The sequence below is a fragment of the Equus przewalskii genome, chromosome 17 (genome assembly GCF_037783145.1).
Source record: "Equus przewalskii isolate Varuska chromosome 17, EquPr2, whole genome shotgun sequence".
Lineage (NCBI taxonomy): Eukaryota > Metazoa > Chordata > Mammalia > Perissodactyla > Equidae > Equus > Equus przewalskii.
Genome location: NC_091847.1, coordinates 21,620,011 through 21,641,336, shown reverse-complemented (window position 1 = coordinate 21,641,336; position 21,326 = coordinate 21,620,011).

Here is a 21,326-nt window from a genome sequence, read left to right as displayed (position 1 = left end):
TGACATTTACAGGGCTCAGGATAAGAATACAAATGGAGACCCAGATAGCATATGTCTAACTATTTCCAAGTTATATTTTATGCTAAAAATTGTTAAATAAACTATGTTCTATTCTCTTATTTTGACAAATATACTTTCATTACTACAAAATTTAAAAAGAAATTGGAAAGCTATGGTTTTGGTTTAACTGAAAGTCGGCAAAATACCCAAGATGATCTGCCTGGGTGTTCTGTTGAAGGGTTGCTGATGTCAGGATGAGTAATAAAACAAAGACATACATAATTCATAAATTATCATACATGTATTCCATAGAATTTATTTCTCTTACTTTAAGTTCAGAAAATGTACTAATTATGTTATTGTTGTCAAGCTTTTCACATAATTTGTGTTTTATTGACAGTATTGCCAGATTAGACCAAATTCCTTGAGTGCATATTTTTCTTATTTTTTATGAATGTTAATCTTGAGACACTTCCCTGAGGCAAGAGTAACTGATATTTTCAACAAAATGCTTAAAGCAATGCCTAGACTCAGATATGAACCATAAATTTTATAGATCATGTTCAAACATAATTCATTTCCATATGAAAATTTATAATTATCACAGAAAGTGTTATAATATATTTAATTTCATCATAAAAATTGCTATCACTTATATCACAGTTTTGCCCATTATTTAAAGCAATATCTAGAGCCATTCCACATTCCTTAAGTTCTTATTTCAAATATTTCAATTTTAGGATGTTTGTAAGGAAAACTGAAAATAGTAGTATGTTGTAAGATTTGTTCAAATCTCTCTTCAAACAGGACTATATCTTAATCTATAACAGCCAGAAAAAAGTCGTCTTAAAAAATTAGCTTCAAGATTATTTGAACATATTATTTGTCTCTCCTTAAAGTCATTTTTGTTTCTAATTTCTAATTAATTTCTTATATTTTATCGCCATGTCACTTTTGCAAGTCACATGTAGTTTCTTTTCTTTTAATTATAAAAACACATTCTATAATTTAAATCCATATATATGCACGTATGTGTGTATGTGCGTGTGTATATATATGTATGTATATATACATAGGGCATTTTGATTATTTTATATTACAAAATGTTCCTCTGTCACCATGTGAACTGTGGTGGATACAGCACTAATTCACGGATCCCTCCTGAACCACAAATTGGAACACAAAGAGAAACAAGAAAATGGACGCTGGACACCACTAGGAAGAAGACACTTGGTTAGGCAAAAATCTAGTTCATTCATGCTCTCAGACAGGGAAAATTGGATAAAGTAATTTATTTGCTATTTCTCTTATCTGTGTGCTCCCACCACCGGAATCCTCCTCAAACTCCAAATTAGCGTCTGTTTCCAAAGTTGGCAGTGACTCAACCCAAAAATCTTCACAATCAACTGTCCTTTCAGGGACATAGGGTAAGAAATTTGGTGTCTCAGGGATCTGATATTGGGCCTCTAACATAGAAGGTTCAGAGCAGAGCCCCCCTGGCCTAGGTGTAAGGGTAATACTGCAAATAGTCGCCAGTTCCCTGGGACTCTGTTTAGTGTGTAACTTACTGGCTCAGTACCATAGGAATTTGGCACACAGAAGTGGCCATTAGACTCACATTCAGAAAACAGGACCTCTAAACAGCGTTCTGTGCACATCCATACATACACACACTGTGCAGTGACTTTAAAAAGTCCATGTGTGTAACCTTAGTTAAAATCATTTCATGATGATGATGATGATATTAATAGTAATAATAAGGAGGAGAAGTGGAAGAATGGCAGCTACTATTTATCAAAGAATTTCTAGGGACCAAACGTGCTCTATGCCTCATGCAGATTATCTCATTTAGATATTATTATCCTCATGTTACAGATGAAAACACAAGGACCCAGAGTAGTTACATAACTTATACAAAGTCACAGCTGGTAAATGCTAGAATCAGATTTGGATCACAGATTAGTCTGACTATAAAGTTCATGTTCTTACCCACCATAGTGCATGGCATTTAATTTAACAGAGCAAGACAACATCATCAATCACTGCTCCATTTTTCTCCATGTTTTAATCCTTAAAATGAAAGTAGTTACACAAGTAATAAAAGACATTTCCATTTTAAAAAATTCAAGAGATGCAAAACTATATGCAGTGAAAAGCCAAGGTCATCTTTTACCTTCCACCAGGGTCCTTTTCTCCTTCCAAGGTAACCACAGGTTGTAGACACTATATATGACATATATGCGATCACATAGATGATATATGCAGACTCTACTCGATAGCTGAACTAGACACATATATAGTTTCCTTTCACATCAGTTAGGTCAAGAATTACGTATTATTCTGTGACTGGCCTTTTTTAAACATAGCAATATGTCTTGAAATATTTTTACATCTATATCTCTTGATCTACCATATTATTTCTAATGCCATCATTTTAACTATCCCTCTGTCACCTGGAATTTAGACTGTTTACATTTTTTGCTATTACAAAAATGCTCCATGGAACAGCCTTGTACATACATCTCAGCGTGTACACTGATTTTGAAGAATTGATGAATAGGATTTGAATTGCTAGATTGCAAAACATATTCATTTTTAGCATTTGATAGAAATGGCCAAATTGCTTCCAACATTACTAATTTGTACTCACATCAAGACCATACATGACTTTTTCTGCTTTGAGAGATGGTTTTATTCAAGGGAGTGTGTTTGGAACTCTGTAGCTAAAGCTCTTCTACCAGTATTCAAATGGTGCCCAAAGTTTACACAATCTGTTTAAGGCATCCAGCTATCAGTAGATAAATTAGTAATAAATAATTTTTACATAAACACCTCTCCTGTGCAAATCTTTACTACAACATACTGTCTGTCAATTTTTCTTCCACAAGAAGAAAACCCTGAATTTAATTGCAACTTCAGTTTGAATTTGGGTTCTTTCAGGCTTACGGATGGTAATGATAAAACTTGCATTAGTATTGTGGTTTTTAAAAAAGTTTCCTTCCAGCTTTATTGAGGTATGATTGACAAATAAAAATTGTATGCAGTTAGGTTGCACAATGTGATTTTTTAAGGTATACAATGTGATGATTTAATACATATATATATATAGTGAAGTGATTACCACAATCAAGTTAACACATCACCTCATACAGTTATCATTTTTGTATGTGTGTGATGAGAACACTTGAGATCTACCCTCTTAACAAATTTCAGGCGTACAATCCAGTATTATTAACTATAGTCACCAATCTGTACTTTAGATCCTCAGAACTTATTCATCTTTTAACTGAAAGTTTGTAGTTTTTGACCAACATCTCCCCATTTCCCTCACTCTCTAGCCCTTGGCAACAACCATACTATTCTCTAGTTCTACAAGTTCAATGTTCACAGGAATGTGGAGAAAAGGGACCCCTTGCACACTGTTGGTGAGAATATAAATTGGTACAGTCATTGTGCAAAACAGTATGGAGGTTGCTCAAAAAATTAAAAATAGAACTATCACATGATCCAGTAATCCCACATCTGAGTATATATCCAGAGGAAATGTAATCAGTTTCTAAAAGAGATATCTGTACTCCCTGTTCATTGTAACTTTACCCACAATAGCCAAAACATGGAAGCAACCCAAGTATCCATCAACAGATGAATGGACAAAGAATTCCATTGTGTATGTGTGTATATTCATGTGTATACACACACACACACACGATGATATATTATTTAACCATAAAAAAGAAGGGAATCTTAACATTTGCAACAACATGAATGAAGCTGGAGGACATCAGACTCAGTGAAATAAGCCAGACAGAAAGACAGTTACTGCATGATCTCACTTACACGTGCTTTGACTTTCAAACTACCTTCATATATTTCACCCTCTCCATGAGGTCATAGAATTTTAAACATAAAAGTAATCTTACGAAGGTTTATTGGATTTGACTCACTACGTAATAAGAGCTTCTTCCTGCGTGGAATGTAGCCTCAAGAGCTGGGCTCCGCGTTTTACTCATCATGGTCTGCGCAGAGCTGTGCACAGTGTTTGACATTTCGGAGGCAAATAAATAAAATAAAAGAGGCTAGTTCAAGCTTTCCTCTAGTTAAATAGGAAACAGGGTCCTGGGGAGTCTGAGTTACTTACCGAGGAAAGGGAGTTTACTAACGGCAGAATCGGAAGTCTTAGCAGCTAAAATTATAAAACTGAGAGGCCACAGTGTGGCGTCTTCTGTTATTTACGTGGAGCTCTGGTCACCTGTGGAAACTTCACGCATGCCTGAAACTTGTCTTGTGGGTCAGTCACCTGGTTCTGAAAGCTGAGAGCTTCTCTGAGTATATTTTTCACTTGCCACCTGTGTGCCAAATATAAAGTTGCTATTTGGTTCAATTTCTTTTTCTAGTTTATAAACCAAAGTCATCACAAAAAATAGGAAGAGAAAACAGACAATGTGTGAAGGCATCCACCTGGTCTTCCCTACTGAACCACTTGGAACACTAAATACTTTTCCCCGCCCCTCCTCTCCCTTCCCCCAGTGTTTTAAATTTTCCTTTTGGTATTTTACACAAATGAGAGATTGATGGTGAAAGACCATAAACATCGACCTGAAATTCCTAATTTCTTTAACCAAGGAGCCTGATATTAAAGGAAGTCAGGCAGCAATATGGAACCGACGCAGAGGCAGCTTGTCCTAGAGAGCCTCTCCCTGAAGCCTCATTGATGGGTGGACACACAGCAGCTGGTGACCAGCAAATCTGACCAGGTTGGGCCTCCTGAGCAGAGAAAACCATGAATGTATACCTCTCCACTTTTTTTCTTGAGGTCATAATAGTTTATAACATTGTGAAATTTTAGTTGTACATTATTATTCGCCAGTCATCATAGATATGTGCCCCTTTACCCTTTATGCCCAACTCCCAATGCCCTTCCCCTCTGTAATCACTAATCTGTTCTCTTTGTCTGTGTGTTTATCTTCCACATATGAGTGAAATCATGAGGTGTTTGTCTTTCTCTGTCTGGCTTATTTCACTTAACATAACACCCTCAAGGTCCATCCCTGCTGGTGCAAATGGGATGATTGTGTCTTTTTCATGGCTGAGTAGTATTCCATTGTATATTTACCACATCTTCTTTATCCAATCATCAGTCAATGGGCACTTGGGTTGCTTCTACTTCTTGACTATTTGAATAATGCTGCAATGAACATAAGGGTGCATAACTGTCTTCGAATTGTTGATTTCAAGTTCTTTGTATAATAGTTAGTAGTGGGATAGCTGGGTCATATGGTATTTCTATTTTTAATTTTTTGAGAAATCTGCATACTGTTTTCCATAGTGGCTGCACCAGTTTGCATTCCCACCAGCAGTGTATGAGGGTTCCACTATCTCCACATCCTCTCCAACATTTGCCATTTTTTGTCTTGGTGATTATAGCCATTCTAATGGGTGTAAGGTGATATATTAGTGTAGTTTGGATTTGTATTTCCCTGATGATTAGTGATGTTGAACATCTTTTCATGTGCCTTTTGGCCATCTGCATATCTTCTTTAGAAAAATGTTTGTTCATATCTTCTGCCCATTTTTTGACTGGGTTGTTTGATTTTTTTTGTTGTTGAGCTGTGTGAGTTCTTTATATATTTTGGAGATTAACCCCTTGCGGGATATATGATTTGCAAATATTTTCTCCCACTTGGTGGGTTGTCTTTTCGTTTTGTTCCTGGTTTCCTTTGCCTTGCAGAAGCTCTCTAGTCTGATACAGTCCCATTTGTTCATTTTTTCTTTTGTTTCCCTTGCCTGAGTAGACATGATATTTGAAAAGATGCTGCTAAGACAGATGTCAAAGAGTGTACTGCCTATATTTTCTTCTAGGAGTTTAATGGTTTCATGTCTTACCTTCAAGTCTTTAATTCATTTTCAGTTAATTTTTGTGTGTGGTGTAAGATAATGGTCTACTTTCATTCTTTTGCATGTGGTGTGCAGTTTACCCAACATCATTTATTGAAGAGACTTTCTTTTCTTCATTGTGTGTTCTTGTCTCCTTTGTTAAAGATTAAAGATTAAAGATCCATAGATGTGTGGTTTTATTTCTGCACTTTCACTTCTGTTCCACTGATCTGTGTGTCGGTTTTTGTACCAGTACTATGCTGTTTTGATAACTATAACTTTGTAGTATGTTTTGAAGTCAGGGATTGTGATGCCTTCAGCTTTGTTCTTTTTTCTCAGGATTGCTTTAGCTATTTGGGGTCGTTTGTTGCCCCATATGAATTTTAGGATTCTTTGTTCTATTTTTGTGAAGAATGACACTGGGATTCTGATTGGGGTTGCATTGAATCTGTAGATTGCTTTAGGTAGTATGAACATTTAACTATGTTTATTCTTCCATTCCATGTGTATGGAATATCTTTCCATTTCTTTATGTCATCATCAATTTCTTTCAATAGTGTCTTATAGTTTTCATTGTATGTCTTTCACCTCCATCATTCAATTTATTCCTACACATTTCATTCTCTTTGTTTCAACTGTAAATGGGATTGCATTCTTGACTTCTCTTTCTGTTAGTTTGTAATTAGAGTATAGAAATACAACTCATTTTTGTAAGTTGATTTTGTACCCTGCAGCTTTGCTGTAGTTGTTGATTATTTCTAATAGTTTTCTGATCGATTCTTTAGGGTTTTCTATATATAAAATCATGTCATCTGCAAACAGCAAGAGTTGCACTTCTTCTTTTCCTATTTGGATATTTTTTATTTCTTTTCCTTGCCTAATTGATTTGACCAAAACATCCAGTACTATGTTGAATAAGAGTGGTGAGAGTGGGCACTCTTGTCTTGTTCCTATTCTCAGAGGGATAACGTTCAGGTTTTCCCTGTTGAGTATGATGTTGGCTGTGAGTGTGTCATATATGGCCTTTATTATGTTGAGGTACTTTCCTTCTGTACCTATTGTATTCAGAGTTTTTATCATGAATGGATGTTGGATCTTGTCAAATGCTTTCTCTGCATCTATCGAGATGATCATGTGGTATTTATCCCTCATTTTGTTAATGCAGTGTATCACATTGATTGATTTGCAGATGTTGAACCATCCCTGTATCCCTGGTATAAATCCCACTTGACCATGGTGTATGATCCTTTTAATGTATTGTTGTATTTGGTTTGCCAATATTTTGTTGACGATTTTTGCATCTATGTTCATCAGCAATATTGGCCTGTGATTTTTCTTCTCTGTGTTTTCCTTGTCTGGCTTTTGATCAGGGTGATGCTGGCCTTGTAGAATGTGTTAAGAAGTGTTCTATCTTCTTCAATTTTTTGGAATAGTTTGAGAAGGATAGATATTAAATCTTCTTTGAATGTTTGGTAGCATTCTCCAGAGAAGCTGTCTGGTCCTAGACTTTTATTTTTTCAGAGGTTTTTGATTACTGTTTTAATCTCTTTACTTGTGATTGGTCTATTCATATTCTCTATTTCTTCTTGATTTGATTTTGGGAGGTTGTATGAGTCTAAGAATTTATCCCTTTCTTCTAGATTGTCCAATTTGTTGGCATATAGTTTTTCATAGTATTCCCTTATAATCCTTTATACTTCTCTGGTATCTATTATAATTTATCCTCTTTAATTTTTAATTTTATTTATTTGAGGCTTCTCTCTTTTTTCCTTAGTGAATCTGGCTAAGTATTTGCCAATTTTGTTTATATTCTCAAAAAACCAGCTCTTAGTTACATTGATCCTTTCTATTGGTTTTTTTTTTTTTTTTTTTGGTTTCAATTTCATTTATTTCTGCTTTAATTTTCATTATTTCCCTCCTTCTGCTGACTTTGAGTTTTGTTTGTTCTTCTTTTTCTAGTCTATTAGGTGTAGTTTAAGATTAATTATTTGAGATTGTTCTTGTTTGTTAAGGTGGGCTATACTGCTGTGAATTTCCTTCTTAGGACTGCTTTTGCTGCATCCCACGTGAGTTGGTATGGCGTATTTCCATTTTCATTTGTCTCCAGATATTTTTGGATTTATCCTTTAATTTCTTCAATGATCCATTGATTGTTCAGCAGCATGTTGTTTAGTCACCACATATTTGTCACTTTCCCAGCTTTTTTCTTGTAGTTGATTTCTAGTTCTTAGCATTATGGTTAGAAAAGATGCTTAAATTCATTGAGGCGTGCCTTGTTTCCAAATATCTGGTCTATCTTTGAGAATGCTCTGTGTGCACTTCAGAAGAATGTGTATTCTGTTGATTTTCGATGGAGTGTTCTCCATATATTAAGTGCATCTGTTCTAGTTTTTCATTTAATTCTACTATTTCCTTGTTGACTTTCTGTCTGGATGATTTATCCATTGATGTAAGTGGGGTATTGAGGTCCCCTACTATTACTGTGTTGCTGTTAATTTCTCCTTTTAGGTCTGTTAATAGTTGCTTTATATACTTTGGCGCTCTTGTATTAGGTGCTTATATATTTATAAGTGTTATGTCCTCTTGGTGGAGTATCCTTTTTATCATTATATGCTGCCCCTCTTTGTCTCTCATTATCTTTATTATCTTGAAGTCTACTTTGTCTGATTTAAGTATGGCAACACCTGCTTTCTTTTGTTTGCCATTAGCTTGGAGTATCATCTTCCTTCCTTTCACTCTGAGCCTGTGTTTCTCTTTAGAGCTGAGATGTGTTTCCTGGGGGAAGCATATTTTTGGATCTTGCTTTTTAATCCATCTAGCCACTCTGTGTCTTTTGATTGGAGAATTCAATCCATTTACATTTAGAGTGATTCTTGATATATGAGGGCTTAATACTGCCATTTTATCACTTGTTTTCCAGTTGTTCTGTATTTCCCTCATTTCTTGTCCCATATATTTGTGACTGCCAGTTCAGTTTGGTATTTCTCTATGATGGTTTTCTCATTATTTATCATTTGTGTCTCTGTTCTGAATCTTTGTTTAGTGGTTACTGTAAGGTTTCTATAAAAGATCCTGTAGCTGAGATAGTCCATTTTCTGATAGCCTCTTATTTCCTTAATCTAAACAGGTTCCTTTATCTTTAATGTTATAATTAGGTGTTTGCTAACCTGTTCTGCTAGAGAGCTGCAATTTTCTGATTTTGCCTACTTCTCTCCTTGCTCAAGGCTTTGTAAACCCTTTCTTTTTTTCAGGTATGAGGGCCGTCTTTATCATTTCTTGTAGGGGGGTCTTGCGGTGATGAACTCCCTCAGCTTTTGTTTATCTAAGAGTTTTTATTTCTCCGTTATATCTGAAGATAATTCTGCTGGGTAGAGTATTCTTGGCTGATGGTTTTTGTCTTTCAGAATTTTGAATTTATCATTCTAGTCTCTCTGAGCCTGTAAGTTTTCTGCTGAGAAATCAACTGAAAGCTTGATAGGGGCTCCTTTGCAGTTTATTTTCTTCTTCCTTGCTCCCCTTAATATATATATATATATATATATATATATATATATATATATATATATATATTTTGTCATTGACTTTTGCCAGTTTTACTACTATATGCCTTGGAGAAGGTCTTTTTACAGTGATGTAATTAGGAGTTCTATTAGCTTCATTTACATGTAAATGTAGAGAATTTCTACATTTCTTTTTAGTCTTAGCTCTCTCTCCTCCTCTATCTACCGCATTTCCAAATTTCTGTCCTCTAAATTGCCAATTCTGTCCTCTATAATATCAGCGCTGTTTTTTTTTAAGGATTCCAAATTTTCTTTATCTCATTCATTGTGTTTTTCATCTCCAACATTTCTGATTGGTTTTTCTTTATACTTTTAATCTCTTTTGTGAAGAATTCCCTCTGTCCATTAATTTTATTCCTGAGATCATTAAACTATCTTTCTGAGTTTTCTTGTAACTTGTTGAGTTTCTTTATGATACCTATTTTGAATTCTCTGTCATTTAGATTGTAAATTTCTGTGACTTCAGGATTGATTTCTGGGTACTTGCCATTTTCCTTCTGGTCTGGAGTGTTAATATACCTCTTCATGCTATTTAATGGGGTGGACTTTTGCCATTGCATAGTGGTTGTATCTGGTCACAGATTCTACCTGCCACCACTGAAGGGGCAGAAGCTGTGTTTTCTGAGCTTTCTGTGACCCCTGGCAGATGTGCCTGTCCATTGGAAGCTGTGCCAACAGGGTCCATCTGTGTTTGCCTGCTGACTGCTGCTACTTTACACACATATATGCAGGCACTCTAGTGGGTATTCCCTGCTCTGGCTGACAGGCTGAGCTGGCGAGTCAGGCAGGAGAGAGGGGAGGGATGCTTTCTTTTGTGTGCATGATCCCAGGCAAACACACTCTGCACTCACTGTCTACTTGCCTGGGGTGCACAGGTTGGTGTGGACATCCCCTTGATTGCTTAGCCACCTCAGTGTGGAGCATTACCACAGGCTGGGAGGCAACTACGAGAGCATAAGTGTTCCTGTGGATGGCTGCCTTCTCCTCCTTCTCCTCTCAGCATAATGAGCCAGCCACCATGCAAGGTCCCACACCATTGATTGCTGCTGTTCAGGAAAGGAGACCCCCTTGCTTCCTTCCACTGCCTCCCAAGGGGGTCCAGCACCCCCTCCTTCAGACGTATGGCTGTGTGGACCTCTCAGATATCTGTTGTGTGAATATCCTCTGTTGGTTTATGAATGTCCTTTTCATTGTATCTTAGCAGGGAGAGACTAAGGGAAGAGCTCACTAAGCCATGATGCTGACATCACTCTCTGCACTTTTTTTTTTAACTTGGGGCTTCCACTGCCAGTCCACAAGAATTGACTCTTGTTTAAAAGGTTTCAGACTCAGCAGTTTCTAGAACCAAAAGCAGCATCAAATAGGCCATGTCCTTCTCCAGGAGGAAAGCAGCATCAGTTCTTGGAGCTCTAACACTGTCTCTGTTCATCTTCTGGAGATCCAGATGGCTTAACCACTGCAGTCCCCAAATGTTAGAGCAGTAGGCCAGGCACAGTAACACCTACAAAAATGTTGAAGGCATGGTCCCTGTCCCCAGGAGAAACATTTTCATAGGCCAAGTAGGTCATGTCTCCGAATAATAGTGCAAATCAGTGTGTCTCTGAATAATGGTGCAAACCAGTGTGTCTGAATAATAGTGCAAGCCAGTATGTGATCAATATCCTAAGAGAGAAGCACTAGCCATTTGAAAAGGAAAGAAATAATTCTAGTCCAAGTGACTCAGGGATAGATTAAAGGAGCCAGAATAAACACTTGTCAGCCATTACCACATGCCTCACATCCTTTCCAGAACAACCAGCCCCACCTACCCCACCACCTCTCTCATGAGGACAGCTTTCTCCTCACGGCTAACCTTAAAGGGATGCACCAAGTTAAAAAGGACAAGTTCTTCCAAGGGAACATGTCACAATTTAATTAACAGTTAAATCGTGGGAAGATTCTAGCACCCAAAATCATATTATTTTCAGGAGTTAGGAAAAAACATCAGCAATTCAAGCCTACCAAATTACTTGATATAGATTGAGCATTTATTTATTACAAGTCATAGTTTCTCTAAAAGTACACGGTCCCTGACAGCCATTTCTTGTTGATTTGTTGTGTAGCCAGGTTGCTGTGGAAGGATTTTAAACATTGTCTTAAACATAGGTAGCCATTTTATATTTAGAATATATAGAAAGTAGAATATATATGAAATAGACTAGGACACTATGGAGGAGCAAAGAGCAACTATAATAGTGTTCATGAATTATATCTATTTGGAAAATATGTTTCTAGTAAATAATTGGTGGGACTAGTTGTTTATGTGAGTTCTCATATTAGGTAATTCTATATCTGACCCCAAGAAGTAATGTAGCAGTCAAGAATAGTCACTGATATGAAAAAGGTGACATTTCATAAATCAGCTGTGATGGGTATTAAAACCATTGGCCATACATTTGAAAAAAATTAGACCTTTATCTCTTACCATATATAAAAATAAAATTGATATGTGTCAAGTATCTATAGACTGTTAAAATATCAAAAATAGGCCCAAGATGATGTTGTTCATACTGAGCCCCACTAAACTCCAGTTAAGTTTAAGCAAAACCAAAACTAACTAGTGTCTATGCTCAGTTCTCCCAGACAAGGAAAGCCTCAGTCAATCAATCACTGCTTGCCTGCTCAGCATAAGTTACCTGACCCGGCTCCACTTTAACCAGCCAGCAAATGCCTAGTATAACATCCTTGTTCTCGCTCACTCTGGTCTGTAAAAATCTCTCACCTTCTGCAGCTCTTCAGAGCTCCTTTCTATCTGCTAGATTGGATGCTGCCAGATTCATGAATCACTGAATAAAAGCCTACTAGTAAATCGTCTGTGGAAAATTTTCTTTTAACAAGACCAGCTTGACATTTTGGTTTATTGAACACTACACCTAACAACTACGGAGTACACGTGGAACATTCACCAAGAAGAATGTGCGCTAGGCCATAAAACAGGTCTTGATAAATTTAGATGAAATCACACAGTATGTTCACTGACCACAACAGAATTAAATTAGAAATAAATAAAAGTAAGTTATCTAGAAAATTCCTAAATACTTGATAATTAAAGAACATGTTTGTAAATCATCCATGATTCAAATAAATCATAAAGGGAATTAGAAAATATTTCAAATTAAATGATAATAAAAACACAGTCTATCAAATCTTTTGTGAGGCAACTAAAGTAGTGCTCAGAGAGAAATTTATAGTGTTAAATGCTTATATCTGACGATGAGATAATTATAAAATAAATGATCTAGGTTTCCACCTTAAGAAGCTATGAAAAGAAGAGAAAATCAAACCTAAAGTAGAAGAAAGAAAATAATAAGGATAAATCAAAATCAGTGAAATAGGAAGCAAACAATAGGAAAAACCAACAAAACCACAAGTTCTTTCATAGAAAAGATTAACAAAATTGATAAACCCCAAACAAAACTACATCAAGATGAAAAGAGATCAAACACAAATTACCAATTTCAGGAATAAAGAGAGGATGTTACTAAGAGTTTACAAACATTAAAGAGATTTAAAAAAATGATGCTATAAATAATGTAATACCAGTAAATTGAATAAATTAGGTGGAATAAAGAAATATCTTAAAAAACACAGTTTAGCAAAATGTAATACAGAAATTTAAAAATTGCATAGCTTTATATTTATTTTAAAAATTGTGTGCAATTAAAAATATTTCCATAGAGAAAATTCTAGGCCTAAATGGCTTTATTGGTGAATTCAATCATTTAAGGAAGAAAGAAAACCAACTTTACGTAAACTCTTTCAGAAACTAGAGGAGTAGGAAGACCTCCTAATCTGTTTTACAAGGCCAGCATAACTCTAATTCCAAAATTTGACAAGAATATTACAAGATGATCAAATTACAGATTGATATTCCTCCTGAATATAAACAAATATCCCTAATAATGTAATATTTGCAAATCAAGTCTAACAATAAAAAAGAGGAAACAGCAAGCAGGGTTTACCTTAGGACTGAAAGTAAGTTTAACATTTGAAAAACAATCAATATAATTTACTATATGAAGAAAAGAAAGAGGAAAATCAAATTATTATTTAAAAAACTGCCCCCAAAGTGTCTTTGGCAAAATAAATTATCAATGAATATAATAATAACAAAAACTCAGAAAGCCAGAAACAGACATGAACTTCCTCAAACTGATAAAGGGCATATATGAGAAATTTCCTGCTAGTATCACACTAATGATGAAATATTGAATGCTTTTACTCTCAGATTGGGAATAAGGCAAGGATGTCAATTCCCACCACTAATATTCTACTTTGTATTGGAGGGCTAACCAAGGGCATTAAAGCAAGAAAAGTGTAATAATTGTATTAAGTTGAAAAGGAAAAATCAAAATTGTTATTTGCTGGTGATATGATTATAAATATAGAAAACACCAAGGGATCTACAGAAATGTTTTTGAATTAGCAAGTATATTTGGCTAGGTCCCAGGATTTAAGATCAAAATACAAAAATTATTTGCATTTCTAAATACAACCAGAAAAAATTTTAAATTAAAAAAAATTTTGGTATCATTTATCTTAGCATCAAAAAAATCAAACTAGGAATAAATATAATGAGATCTCTACGCTACAAACTAGGAAACATTACTGAGAAAAATTATAGAAGCCTTAAGCAGTGAATAAATATACCATATTCATGGATTTGAAGGCTCAATATTGATAAGATGTAAATGCTCCTCAAATTTATTTAGATTCAAAGCATCTTAATCAAAATATTACCAGCATTTATTTCAGTAGAAAATGACAAGCTAATTCTAAGATTTATACAGAAATGCAAAAGATTTAGAATAGTGAAGACAATCTTGAAACAGAGCAAAGATGGAAAACTTTCACAACATGATTTTAAGACTTGCTACAAAGCTACAATAATAAAAAAAAAATCGGGGTATTGGCATCCAGATAGATACATAGTTAAATAGAACAGAATCAAGACGTGCACGGATCAGTCAGTTCATTGACCGATAGATTTTCAAGAAAAGCATCGAGTTAAGGGAGGCATGGGGAGTGACTGCTTAATGGGCATGGGGTCTCCTTTGGGGGCAATGAAAAGGTTTTGGAACTAGATGGAAGTGACAGTTGCACAACATTGTGAATGTACTAAATGCCACTGGATTGTACACTTTAAAATGCTTAATTTTATGATATGTGAATTTCTCCTTAACAAAAATAAAAGAGTATCAAGGCAATTCAGCAGGGTCAAGGAAAGCCTTTTCAACAAAATGGCACTCAAACAACAGGATATTCGTTTGAAATTTTCTTAAAAAAGAATTTTGACCTTTACCTCATGCCGTTCACAAAAATCAATTCAAAAGGAATCATAAATCCAAATGTACAAGCTAAAATCCTACTGTTTCAGAGAAAAACAGAAAAAAAATGTCTCCATGCACCTGGAGCAGGCAACATTTTTTTAGACAGGACACAAAAAGTAGTAACCATTTTAAAAAATGGAAAAATTCCATTTGATCAAAAGGTAAAACTTCTTGATCACGAAAAGTCACCATTAAGAAAATGAAGAGAGAAGCCATAGACTAGGGTATTTGGCAAAGGATTTGTATCTGGAATATACAAATAACTACAAATCAATAATGGGAATTATTAACTGATACATTAAATTTTATTAAAACAAATAATTAAAAAATCTTCAAGTGGGCAAAAGTCTTAAACCACAAAAGAAGATATATGGATGACTGACAACACTAAGTGTTCAATGTCATTAGGAACAATTAAACATTAGTCAAAATCACAATGATATCACTTCACAAACAATGGAATGGCGATAATTAAAAAGAATAACATTATAAAATGTTGGCAAGGATGTGGAACAACTATAACTCTCACATTTTGTTGTGAGAGTATAAAAAAATACAACCACTTTGGAAAACTGTGAGTTAGTGTCTTATCTAGTTAACCATACACGTATCCTATGATCTAGCGATTCTGCTCCTAGGTATTTATCTAAAAAAATGAACATATCCAAAGGTTACAAAACAAAAACTTGTACACCAATGTTCATAGCAGCCTCATTCATAATAGTTGTCAAATGGAAACAATTCAAATGCGCATCAACAGGAGAACTGAAAAATTGTTGTACATGCATATAGTAGAACATAGTTCAGAACAAAAAGTAGTTAACTATTGATACATCCAAAAATTTAATAAATCTCAAGTATTATGTTGAAGAAGCCAGATATAAAAGAGTACATACCGTATGAGTTCATTATTATGAAATTCAAGAACAGGTGAAACTAATCTATGGTGATAGAAGTCAGATAGTGGTGTTGTCTTTGGATCAAGAGGATTGACTGGAAAGGGGCCTGGGGGAACTTCCTGGGGTAATGGAAATGTTCTATATGATTGGGGTAAATTTACAATAAGAAAAGCTCATTGACCTGTACACTTAAGATCCATTCATTTTATTTTATGTAAGTTATATCTCATTTAAAAATATCAGAGGAGAAGAAAAGTTATCTTAAAAAAATCTAGAAGAAATTTCTAAAGAAAACTCAAAAATCACTGAGACCTACGGAAAAAGACGGATAGATTAATCCTCTTCAAATGAAAACATATATATATATATATATATATATATATATATATATAGCTTAAAGACATCATAAAATAATGAAAAGACAAATGACAGACTAAAAAGTAAAATGAGTTGCAACATATGAAACAAAGCCTTAATATTCTTAATATAGTTCTTTCAAATCAGTAAGAAAAACATAAGCATTTCAAAGAAAAGTTGGCAAAATACTGACTAAAATAAAACACCAATAAAACCCTTCAATCCAGAAATTCCACTTTCCATTTTCTATACCAAGAGGCAACGTGAACAAGATATCTGTTGTCCATAACATTGAAAAATTCAAGAAATCAATTGTATGTTTTGCCTTTGCTCGATTGACAAGATACGGCAGAGCCATATTATAGAATGCATCAAGGCAATTTAAAAAGAATGAATATATAGATATATAGATATATGTATACTCGTACTGAAAGATTTCCAATACATTCATTAAGTAAGATGAAAAGCAAGTCGAAATCAAAATTGACGTTTGGGCTATTTTACAATAAAAAATTTTGCTTACGAGATCTAGCTGTACTTCCTGTTCCCTGCCTCTTCCTGAACGATTCAGTTTTGAAGTCATTAAGCGGGGTGGAACAAAGTAGGGGCCCACACCAGAGAAAGGGGGAGCGGCAGTGGCCCAGAGTGGGATGTGACAGTTCAAAGAGGATAAGGAGGATGCACAAGTGAACGTGGGAGTGGTGGCGGAAATAGAAGATTGATTATCCTCAGGAAAACTGATCAAATAACTAAATATATTAAGGTTAGTGGAAGCCAGGTTTATCACTAGCAAAGAAGGGGTTTATAACGATGAAAGGGAGAACACTAAAATGACCCCTGTGATTTGGTATTGGATTTGGAAATATCGATGTAAACTTGTGGTTTTCAAAATATACAGATGGCCATAGAATAAATATAGAAAAAAGATGTAAATAAATATCTATGCATATATATTCATATGTGTCTATACATATACATGTATGTATATGTATATGTATACACGTATACATAAATTCCCTCGCTCTGGCCTTTAAAAGGCTCTGGGAACAGAGATACTCCAGTAGTAATAAGCGTACCAAGGGCACACATCCTGGCTTCTAAATATCATTCTCCACTAAGAGGAAGTGGGGTTACTTGAAGAAATGGCTGATCCTAGGGCTGAGGCAGGAGAAGAATAAGTCTGAAACATCTTGCTATATCAGGAAGCAAGGAAGTGCTTGCAGAATGTCAGGACACAGGACAAAAGGACCCAGAAGTCAGCTTGATAAAGCCTTCACTGGCCCAATCAGAGACAGTTTGACCAACAAAAGAAATAATGATGGTAATGGATTATAACCCATTGAATAAAATAGAAAATCATGTTCATATAGATATAAATAAATACATGAACAAATTAGTAAAAAGTTTCATGGAGAGTGGGATACCTACATGGTTTCATAGTAACTCCTCACAAAATTACTAATTACAAAAAGATAAAACAGAACCGTTACAGTGGAAAAGCCCAGCAGACAGCACCTTAATTAAATGATCAAAGTGAATATCATCAGTAATGGGACAAATGGGAGTCATGTGCCACCCGATAAGATACAAGGAGAAGAACACAGATTTACTTCTCTGACATTTCTGCCAGTATACTCCTGTGTGTAACCTAAATTTAATTGAGAGGGAAAAAAAAGTCACACCAACCCAAATTGAGGGACATTCTACAAAATAATTGGCCAGTAATCTTCAAATTGTCAAGGTCACGAAAGTCAGAGAAAGGCCAAAGAAGACTAAAGAGACATTACAACTAAATGCAACACGTGATGATGAACTGGATCCTTTTGCCATAAAGGACAGTATTGAGACAACTGGTAAAATGAGAACGTGGTGTCAGATTTAGGTGGTTTTAATGTACTGATGTTGATTACCTGATTTCAATGATGCTTTTGGATAACATCCCTGGATGTAGGAAATTCACACTAAAGTCTCCAGGGCTATGAATTATCATGTCAGTAACTTCCTCTTAAATGGTTCAGGAAAATAAGTTCTTTTTTCTGTATGTAGAACTCCCAAGTTTGCAATTGTTGTTTCAAAATATTTTTTTAAAAGATAGGTATATAAAATAATAGTATATAAAGTACATTCCAAATTTGAAAATAGAAAAACAAAACTATGTATAGTTTTACATACAGACCTATGGAAATGTGCAGAAAGAGCTTTAGTTGAACAGTGGTTACATTTGGAAGAGGAAGTTGGTTGGGGAAGTTAGGAAAGATACTTGTTTGTGATTCAAAATATTTCTGTATTGTTTGACTTTTTATACAGCTATCATATATTCATATATTGCTTATATAAAATAGGAAGGAGACAAAGCTATCACTATTTGCAGATGACATGATTTTATACTTGGAAAATAAAATTAACTTGAAAACTACTGCAAGCAGTAAGAGAATTCAATAAGGCAGCAGAGTAGAAAACTAACATAAACAAATCAATCGATTTCATATATACCAGGAAAAGCCACAAAATGTAACAGAAGAAAAAAATTCATCCTAGTTGCAACAGAAAAGATATAATTTCTAGGGGAAAAAATAACAAGATGTCAGCTCTCCCTAAATTAATTTAGAAATGTAATATACTCTCAAGAGTACCAATAGGATATCTTTTTAAAAATTAAAAAAGGTGATTGTAAAGCTTATATAGAAAAATAAACAAGAAAAATGGCTTGGAAAATTCTGAAAAGAAATTCTTCATAATGAAATCAGTGAGGTATAAGTGCAATAATAGACAATGGAACAAAATAAATATGGAATAAAATAAATATTCAGAGACATCTACATAAAGATGGCATATGAAATGACTGGGGACAAGATGGGCTTGTCAATAATTGATATTGGAAAAGCTAGATAGCCACCTAAAAAATAATGTTGGCTCAAATCTTACATTCTGTATTATGGTAAGTTCGATATGGATCAATTAATTAAATATTTTTTTAAAAACCACAAAGGCACTAGAAGAAAACTTCAGCAAAATCCTTTATAAACTTGAAGGAAAGCCTTTCTAACTATCATTCAAAATCTAGAAGCTATTAAAGAAAAGATAGATAAATGGATACATTGACCTCCTTAAAAATAAAAAGTTCAACTTAGTAAAAAATACAAATATAAGCAAAGTCAAAATATAAATGATTAACTGGGAAAAGGATTTACAATTTATATTATAAATATAGTGCTAATTTTCCTAAAATATAGAGAGCGTCTAGAAAGTGCTAAGAATAAGACCCACGACTTAACAGTAAACGGAGGAAAGAGATGAATAGGCTTTTAACACAAAGCAAAAAGTTCCTTAAATGAAAAAACACTAAACTTTATTGATAGTAATAGAAATACAAATTAAAACCAAACTAAAATACTACTTTTCTCCTATCATTTTGGCAAAAATTCCAACCACTTAATAACATAGCATGTTGGTGAAGCTGCGAGGAAACGGCATTTTCATTCACTGCCTGGCAGGAGCACAAAGTGCCAGTGGGGGTGGTGGGGCCCATCAAAGGCCAAACACACTTACCACTGGTCTCAGCATCTTCATTTCTGAGACTGTGTCTTAATCATACATCTGCACACACAAGACATAATGTTACTGTCAGTCATTATGACATTGTTTATCATAGCAAAAGATTTGCCTGGTAATATCAATAGTCATCTTAAAAATATCAGCAACCTGAAAACTCCACCAATCGGGGCTGATACAATAAGTTATACTACATTCTTACAACGGAACAGTTATATACTTGTTTTTTTAAAAAAAAGGAGGCACAAAGGGGACAGGAAGCTACTGATACATAAAATATAAGTTGTTTTAAAAAGCAAGATGCATATCAGTGAATATGGTCCATACACTTCTTTCTTTTTGCAAGAAAAGGAAAAATAAAGAATATATATTTTTATTTGCTTATATTGATGTAAAGATATTCTGGAAAAAGACACAATAAACAATTAAAAGGAGGATTAGGTTCAGATGAAGATAGCAGTGTGAGCAATTTCTCCCTAGATCACTAATCTCAACAAACCCCATGAGATATGGGGTTATCCCACATGAAATTGGCATCACTTAACTGTTTTGACCTACAAAACTGGCAATTTCTTTTTTTCTTTTGAGGAAGATTAGCCCTGAGCTAACTGCTGCCAGTCCTCGTTTTGCTGAGGAAGACTGGCCCTGAGCTAACATCTGTCCCCATATTCCTCTACTTTATATGTAGGACGCCTACCACAGCATGGCTTGCCAAAGGGTGACAAGTGCACACCTGGGATCCAAACCAGTGAACCCTGGGCCGCTGAAGTGGAAGGTGCGCACTTAACCGCTGAGCCACTGGGCTGGCCCCAAGGCAATTTCTAATAGTTACTATTACTATTGCCATTTTACAGATTTTGAATATATGTGAGACTGTTTGGGAACATGGGAGACGTTAATATTATTGGGATTTTATAATCTGATCAAATGCATTAAGAAGTCAAAATTTAGAAAAATCTCATCTGAGGAATCAGTACATTTCCTTTTACTGCGCAATAATAATTCATCAGCTTTTGCTTTTTGCTTTGGTTGATTGGAATCTCAAAAATGTCTCGTAATTTAATGGCTGTCATGTTTTCTCTTGCTTTTTTCATCTTAATTTTTGTGCATGTTTTAAAAAAACTCCTGTAGTATTAAGTTTATTTGTAAAATGTATAGTACGAAAATAATTGTACCTGGTAAAACTGATGATCTTCTGTATCTAGGGAAAATGGAAGATGTAAATAGTACTGGGATATACCCTGATAAATTAAGCCTTGAGTTCAGATAGTCACATAAGTGGTACTGGAGGTCACTGAATATACTGTAACAAAGAGCCAAGACAAATACAAAATGTTTTCCTGCCACTTGGACCTCTGAAGATGTCTCCCTGGTGGTTGCAGTAAGGACAGGAAGACGTAGCAAACTATTAGGGACAATCCTGCAGACTAAGTGAGGAATGTGGCTTAAACATAAATAAAAATGCAGGTTGGACCTCAGATTTGGCGAGCTGGAGAGATACATGATTTAATCTAAGGTTTTTCAAGGTTTTCTGTACTATGAATGAATATTTTTCTCAAAATGACATCGTAAGCATGACTGGGGTGGTAGCTCTCCCAGAAGCAGAGAGAGAAATTTCCATTTCACAATCCTGAGAAACTTCCCTTTCTCTCGAAATTCAGTCACTCACTTGTATTGGTGGCTCACAAAGTCTCCTTTCCTTATTATGATGGGGA